Here is a 7,417-nt window from a genome sequence, read left to right as displayed (position 1 = left end):
AAGTGAACTTGAACTGGACTGCTGTCATGATTCACAGATCAGTGAGAAAAAAATCGTTGCAGGGATTTAGAGGGATTTCTCGAATTAAATCGATGAAAATATTTTTTCCTTTTCTTTGAAGATAAATTTGGGATTTGTTGAACTAAAATTGTTTCAATGTGTGTTGTAAAGTTTTGGAATGTAAAGATTATAATTTGGATCAAACCTTTGTAATGCTTGAAGAGTGTGTTCTAATTGGGGTAATAAACAATTTATGACATTGGGGTGTAATAAGTAAAAGTTGAGGTGCCAATAATAGTTCTAAAAAATTCACTTTAGACATTGATTTTTAACTGATGTCTAAAGTGAACAATAGACATCCGTTTTTTTTGAAAAATTCGATATATAAAGTATGTTTTAAAAACCGATTTCTAAAGAAAAATTTACATCGATTTTGTCACTTTAAACATCACTTAAAAATCCACATCACTGGTATAGACTCGGTTTTAGCCGATGTCTAAAACTATAAACATCCCTTAAAAATGATTTTTTTTACTAGGGCGAAACATAGGATCAACCAACATTTATTGAATTCGAAACTGAGTTAGATGAAATGGTTTGATCCTCTTATTACTCTAATCAAGAGATCCGTGAATTGGTATTTTAATGCACCTGAGAAAGTCTTTTGGATAGTCATTTATAATTCACCAAAATGTAGCTCTTAACCAGATTTAGATAAGGAAAACCAATTTATCTCTACGGCTTATAACCGAGCTATTCGTTTCCATGTTTTAAACATTTAACTTTCTGACTCTTTGAGAACTCATTCATAATATTATGAATTTACAGGAGTATGGAGCACATATTATTTCTACTATTCCAACTGTATTGTGTCTTGTCAAGTATTTAGATAGACCACATATGATTTATTTTTTTGGCTTCTTTTAATGATATATTTGTTGGTCCTTGGTTTGCAAAGTACATGTCCGAAATATTAAAAATAACTTGTTAATCGAGCAATCAATGAGATTCAAATCACAAAATCTGCATGGTTTAAGTTGGTGACCATACTATCTCAGGTAAGAAAGCATGGTTCAAGTTGGTGATAATAAACAAAATTTGTGTGGCTCACCGTCCTAGTGAGGGCAAGTAAGCCACGCAAAATTCATTATCCATATTAAATGACTATTAACTCTTATCTTTTGTCTATTTAAACCCTCAATTCCAAATAGTCTTCTTATCTATATATTCTTGATCTTTCCTTATCTACATATTCTTGATCTTAATTCCAGTCTCCTTATCTATATATTCTTGATCTTTCCTTATCTACATATTCTTGATCTTAATTCCAGTCTCCTTATCTATATATTCTTGATCTTTCCTTATCTACATATTCTTGATCTTAATTCCATAATGTCTGCCGCATTACTTTTTAGTTACGTTCAATTATCTTTTATTTCTGAAATAAAACATAGCTACTATTTTGTTAGATCGTTTTTATTTTGGATTTGTCATGGAATTACGTATAGGTAATTCACACAGAGTCTTCCCAATCTTAGAGATGATCCACTTAATGAAGTTATTGAAGTTTTAGATGACCTCATCCCTCTTCAAAGACTCACCAGCCTTACAGATCGATACATATGGAAAGATCGATACAGACACATGCTATGATGGAAAGTTGCCTCATGTTGCTGATTTGCAAGTAATGGATTTTCATCTTAGTGGTGTAGAACTCCATCAAAGAAAAAGAAGATAATATTCTTGGATTCGAGTCTCTTTATGGTGCGAATATAATGGATGATTTCTCAATGAATACAATGGGTGATTTCTCAATGAATATTTAATTGTAAATCAATACGACAACAATAGAGGATAATTATAAATGGGTCATTTCCTCATGCAAGCTACGAGATCTCCTGATTTATATATATATAAAAAAAAAAAAACTAACAGAATTGGATGACTGTTTTACAACCATCCAAATTAATTGCTTAGATTAAGCTGAAATCAAAATTTGATATTTTAGATATTTTCTTTAAAATAAATATAAAAGAAATAAAGAAAGCATTTCCACAAAGCCTAGGGAAATGTTTGTATAAAAGAACAGAACTGACCTGCATCATATGCAGCATCATGATAACCTCTGCCAATTAGTGCTTAGCTTTCGCAAGAAATGATGCTTACAGTATGTACCTGGAATTTTAACTTTATGTTTGCTTACACAAGTGTCAGCTGGAAGAAAAAAATGAACCATATCACTTACAACTATAGAAATATAAAAGAATGAGTTAGCACCAAAATTTCTAGAAGCATCATAAATTGAATGCATGTGTGTGCGTGGGAGTGTTCAAGAGAAATAACAAATTTGAAAGATATTAATTAAAAGCCAAGCAAAACAAATTATGTAACAATGAAGTGGTTTTCTTAACAGTTAATGATTCTCTTAGCATTAGGCATTTTCATAAGAGATCAATTTTTTTTGTTAGTCCACACATTAAATCCCTAAATGCTTTAACATCCTATAGATTGACAGTAAGTGCTTACCAGTGTTGTTACTCGCATATCCAGCCCTCTCTTGGTCATTGCTTGTTGTAAACATTCTACCACATCATTTCCAACCTGACAATCAAAATAAATATCAGGCATCTGATTATGGACTATATACAGTTGTTAAACTAAATATAAACGATTTAACCACAAGGCCCAACAACATGGTTTAACTTGTCTTGATTGGAAATTGGGCTTATTGTGAATTGACATCTCATCTTTGATTGTAATTGCTTGATACACATGGGTAAAAAGCATCTAGTAGTTGTAAGTTTGACATTTTCACTATTCTGAGTGCATATTTATTTCTTTGAATTTGGGTGCTAAAATTGTTTACAAGTCAGTGGTTCATTATATGGGGCCTTGATTGGTTCCATCTCGGCTTTTAGTATTGTTGACATTCTAGGTTTGTTCTTTGACTTTGCGCTTCAAATATAGAATTCAGGATATTATATAGTATAAAATTTACATTTGATGAAATCTAAAAGAGGGAAGTTTTTATTGAAGGAAGACGAAGGGAGTTGATTCTTTCCTCTTTGCTTTATCTTGTTGGAGCTCTAGTAACATCATTAGCACCTAACTTCCCTATTATGGTGATCGAACGTTTTGTATATGGTATAGGAATTGGACTGGTAATTTACTTTACCTCCTTTTCATGGTTAAAATTTCTACTGACTTTAGCTTCTCAATTTTTATATGGATATTCATTTACAGGTGCACCCAAACACAGAGACAAGCACATACACACAGCCACATGAATGCACTCACATGTATGTACATACACACGCACATGTCCTATTAAAAATAGGCTTACCGATGCAGAAAAAAAGACATGTGTACATGCCCGTCCACCCCACATCCAGTGTTTGGATGGTTGAGTAGCCATTGTCTTTTTTGAGGGATTGCATCTCCTTCAATTGAACTACCCATCACCAGATGTAGGCTCTTGTTACCACTTGAAGTATTACTCTCAGCCTTTATTAGGGGATCAACAACCCAAAAATCAGTTTTCACTGTATAGCCGCAGCAAAATATGGGCTCGTTACCCTTGAAACACTAATTTGTAGTTATATACTCAACATTTTTGCAATTGCACATGGAGAACAATAATATTTAATAAGGGAAAATGTAATAGTTAAAAATCCAAATGCTGCTTATGACCTCCATTTTATAAGGTCCTACTATAATCCCAACTAGGAATGTTTTCACTAATGAAAACTCTCAAACAGTTGTAAAAGAAAGTACTTCTAGAAATTCTAAGAAATCCATTAAGGAGGCACAAATACTATAAATTCCATTCCCCTGTGGGGGCAACTATATATATATAACATCTATGATAATATGATATTTGAAAGTCTCATATAAAAATAACGATTATCAAGTAAATTATGCAAAAAATTCAAGAATCAAAATATTATTTGGCTGATAGAAACCAATAGACCGGTATCAAGAAAAACTCATGGAAGGATTGCTGCATAAACAGAATAGCTCTCGCATTAGCAATTTTCATCAATAAGAGGCTCTCTTGAGCTGCTGATGTCTTCGGAAGATGTCATCGACTAATTATAGCAAAATCAAAAGCAAAGCAAACAATTTCAGAGAAATTAATCGTAATTTTAAAAGCAAATTAACCTAAATTTCGAAAGAACACTATGAATCAAACAATCTTGTCAAAGAACGAAAGCTTGTGTTGCTCAAGATCTGATGTCCCTATCGCCATTTTCGATCTAGGAATCGAGCAATTGCTCTGCTTTCTGCTAAAGTTAGGGTTTGATTTCGCTCTCTGTAAAAGATTTCAGAGACAAACTTGGTTTGCTCTGCTTTCAAATATGTTTCGGATTTCCTATGTTTCGTATCTCTGAGCGAGAGAGATGAGATTGAGAGGTCGATGAGGGAGCGGCTGAGAGAGAGAGAGAGATGAGATCGAGAGAGAGAGAGGGAGAGACTGAGAGAGAGACTTGCACGGTAATGGATCAATCTAGTGTTCGATCGAGAGAGAGAGATTGAGAAAGAGAGAGTTCGATCGAGGAGCGACTGTAAGAGAGAGAGAGGTTAGAATGAATTCGTTTTATTAAACTGAGACGGATATTGCGACGTTTATAAGAGGAATAAAACGATTTAAGAAAGTAAAACGGTTTAATACTGTTTTTAAATAAAAACGGCTTAATGCCGTTTTAAACGTCTGTTCTTTTTTTTCAATTTTTTGTAGTGTGGGTGAGAATGAGACGATGAGTTCTTTGTCTTTGTTATGTTTCCTCCTCCATATTACTACTCTCCTTCTCCTCCTCCTCTTCAAAGTCAGAGTAGTCTAACCAACATTGATTTCTAATGAATTCTTCTCCTTTGATTCCTGTAACCACATTATCCAGATTGATTGTTGACTATGATCCCATCATCCTTTGATTAAGGAGGCTGAATCATCACTTAGATTATCACGCTGAGGAGGACATTCCATGAGTTTACAGATTCCTGAACACATGACATAATTAAAGCCTGGCACGCAAATGTCCGCTAAGAGCGATATTCCTCTCAGTGGTTGTAGTAGTAAAGCTACACACACGAAGCCATCGATCAATAAATTATTCTCTCTCTCGATCTTCAAATAATCAAAGATTGTAATTGAAAGATTTTTTATATTCAAACATTAAATTTTATCTACTGTCGTTCTACCTATATACTGTCGGGTTCAAAACCTAATTATCATTATCATTATTATTATTAAAATTGGTATCCCCTCTAACCATGGGGATCTTAGTAACTCTGTAAGTTCCATAAAATTTTGGTCACATTTATGTCGGAATCCATTGTGGGTCAGAATTATGGTTGTACTCAAGACCTATGATGCAGTTAGTACAGGTACTATGGCAATGGCTCCGGGTATTGTGGTACTGAGCGTCAGGGGCCTTGTGCCCCCCTCCCAGTACCAACGGTGGCTCTATTGCTAACATTGTAACATCCAAGTTCTTTGATGGGATTATTAATCACACCGATGGAGGGTGCGAGGGCAAGAACTTCTACTCACGGGAGAGATTCATTCAAGCCCCAAATTCAATTTGGTATGGTCAGATCCCAAGATGACTAAAAGCATGAGATTGCAGATTTTTTTAGCCCATTTACACATGAGACAGGAAATACGCTTATAAGATATATTACAATGACATAAGGATGGATATGTGTCATGGTTTTCAGACTCTCCTGACATTGGGATGATTTGGGCAATCAATCCCAGTCTCAGTAGGTGCTGAGCGAGATGATCAATGTGAATCGTCTACCACATTGACTAGTCTAGTCATCCAACATCTTGATAATATCGTCCGAGTTGGTAAAACCTTGATTGATTCGATAAAAAATTGATGCAATTCAAAAGTTATGATGTAATCATCAAAAAAATTATAATCTCAACCTTGTTTTTCAATTTTTTTTTATAAATCATCGAAAAAAAATTTAGATGTTCAAAATCAAAAGAACATCATTCTTTATTTCCCATTCATGATCCAAAATCGTCGGAAATGATTGCAATCACCGTTGGAAAACCTAACTATGTGAAGAAGATGAGAAAAGGAGTTTGGATATTTCACACGCAAAAATGGTGAAAATGGTCTTCAAGGACCATTTAGAAAGAAAAGGTTTACTAAATGTACTGTTCAACTAAGTCGGAAAATTTAATGACTATTTGGAAAGAAGTCCCTTCGTGAGGGTCCTTTTAGTAATTTTTTCAAGATTCAATAGCTACTGTTTGCTAACCATGCACTTGGAAATAGCAGATCTACGATAAGTGTACTGAGAATTGTATCATCATTATTTTCACAAAAATCAATAACTAATTTACAATGAACTCCTTCGGCTTCTTATATGTCTGAGATCTTCCAAGGCCTACATGTCATCCTTTACCAGCTTACATATTAAAAGCTTCATCATCTACCAAATTTCCTCAGAATTCTCGCATTCACAAAGTTTATTTGATGCAATTAAAGATTCCACCACATGAATAGGTAGCACACCAGCATTCGATCTTCATTCTTTTCCATTCACAATTGTAGAAAAAACCTACTGCATCTATGGTCTATACATGTTGTCAAACCACTGCAATCATCGTGGAACTATCATTCTTGCTTGTCTCTTACTTTGATGAATCTATTTTTTTAATGATCTCTTTTAGGCTCAGAGTTTGATATAATTTCGACACATATTGACAATTGAATGAACTTTTGTTTCTGAACAAAGATTGGACAAGAAAAGAAATAACCTTTGTTTTTGAATAAGGATGTTAAAGGAAAATTGGTTTCCTTTACTCAATAGAGATGTGACAAAAAAATATGGCCCTTGTTTCTAAACATAGATGGGACAAGAAGAAAATTTATCACTATTTTTTAACAAAGATGGGACAAAGTAGAATGGAACTTTTTGAATTCCTATTTTCTTTCGTTTTTTTTTTTTTTTCCTAATTTTTTTTTATGAAATTATTATTGCACACTTTTCCTCCAGTAGTAATAAAGCTTTTATTTTCATTACAAGGATAGTTCATTCTTTTATTTTTATTTTTATAAATGTGGTTGAGCATAAAGTTACTTTAAAAATGATTTTATTGATTTTGTTGAAAATGATGGTAATATAATTCTTAGTACACTCACTAGATGAAACTATCTCCTCTGATTAAGAGTCGAATTTTTAAGATGATGATGTGTGATTTCTTCTTCCCGAGCTTCACATTTTACCGGTTGAAAAGGGTGGTTTTATTTTCGGAGAAGAGCTTCGAGCTTGATCTTTTCTAAATGTTGGTGTTCAAGTGTTTTAGATCTTTACTGCTTCTCTAGAGGGGGGCTTATGAGTTTTTTCTTCTCTAGAGTGGGAGTTTCTTTTTTGAGAAAATGATCTACTTCTCTTCCAT

At 33.6% G+C, this 7,417-nt stretch overlaps 1 long non-coding RNA gene across 1 annotated transcript; it reads right to left on the bottom strand.

The window, feature by feature from the left end:
* Positions 1 to 1,336: 1,336 nt before the first annotated feature.
* LOC147382278 (uncharacterized) lies at positions 1,337 to 4,589 on the bottom strand. Its single transcript, XR_015174002.1, has 3 exons — positions 3,344 to 4,589; positions 2,527 to 2,601; positions 1,337 to 2,214 (listed from the first exon to the last, which is right to left on the bottom strand). It is a non-coding gene; the product is annotated as an uncharacterized LOC147382278 (long non-coding RNA).
* Between the last annotated feature and the right edge of the window lie 2,828 nt (positions 4,590 to 7,417).

Source organism: Akebia trifoliata, chromosome 16 (assembly GCF_017979445.1).
Source record: "Akebia trifoliata isolate Shusen 1 chromosome 16, ASM1797944v1, whole genome shotgun sequence".
Lineage (NCBI taxonomy): Eukaryota > Viridiplantae > Streptophyta > Magnoliopsida > Ranunculales > Lardizabalaceae > Akebia > Akebia trifoliata.
Note: the sequence above shows the minus strand (reverse complement) of the source record. Positions and strands in the feature narration are given on the sequence as shown.